Below are 659 nucleotides of genomic sequence, written 5' to 3' on the forward strand. Positions count from 1 at the left end.
CGTCCCTTTTCCGTGGAGAAGAGTAGTTGACCTTGACCATGGGGGAAGGATGGGAGCAGCGGAGGTGGGGCACACCTGGACCGGACGAGAAACACTTCGATGCTGCCCTCGGGTTTGTTGTTGTGGGTGGAGTTGCGCCCGTATGTTTGAGTTTGCATGTGTAGAGACACACACCACAGGCGTAGATGCTTAATAGGGTGAAGAAGAATGTCAGCAAGTAGAAATAAAATCAAAAGAAAGGAGCAAAATGAATTTGGAGGGTAATTGAGGAGATAGAAAGGAGAGAAGAAAGGAAGAGCCAAATAAATGATATGAACAGATCGACGCACTAAGTATCATCACTAAAGGGAAAAGGCCAAATATTCAGGAGTATCAATCGATGTCCCCTATGCATGCTACAGTGAAGAAAATGTGCATAACCACTTTATCCCATTGTTCTAATATAGAAGCTGTTAGTTGTTTTCAGTTTACTTGCCCATATCACGAACTGTCTCATTGTTTCTAAAGTTTATACAACAATATCAGGATACCCAGTGAATTTTGTGTAAGGAAAGGGATTTTGCGTACGAAAGAAAATCCAAGGTTATTTTCTGGGTGCATATTTTTTACGACTTCACGAGGTAATTTCCACAAGGCCTTGAGGCATCGTAAATTCGTCG

Source organism: Penaeus monodon, chromosome 20, assembly GCF_015228065.2.
Source record: "Penaeus monodon isolate SGIC_2016 chromosome 20, NSTDA_Pmon_1, whole genome shotgun sequence".
NCBI classification, from domain to species: domain Eukaryota; kingdom Metazoa; phylum Arthropoda; class Malacostraca; order Decapoda; family Penaeidae; genus Penaeus; species Penaeus monodon.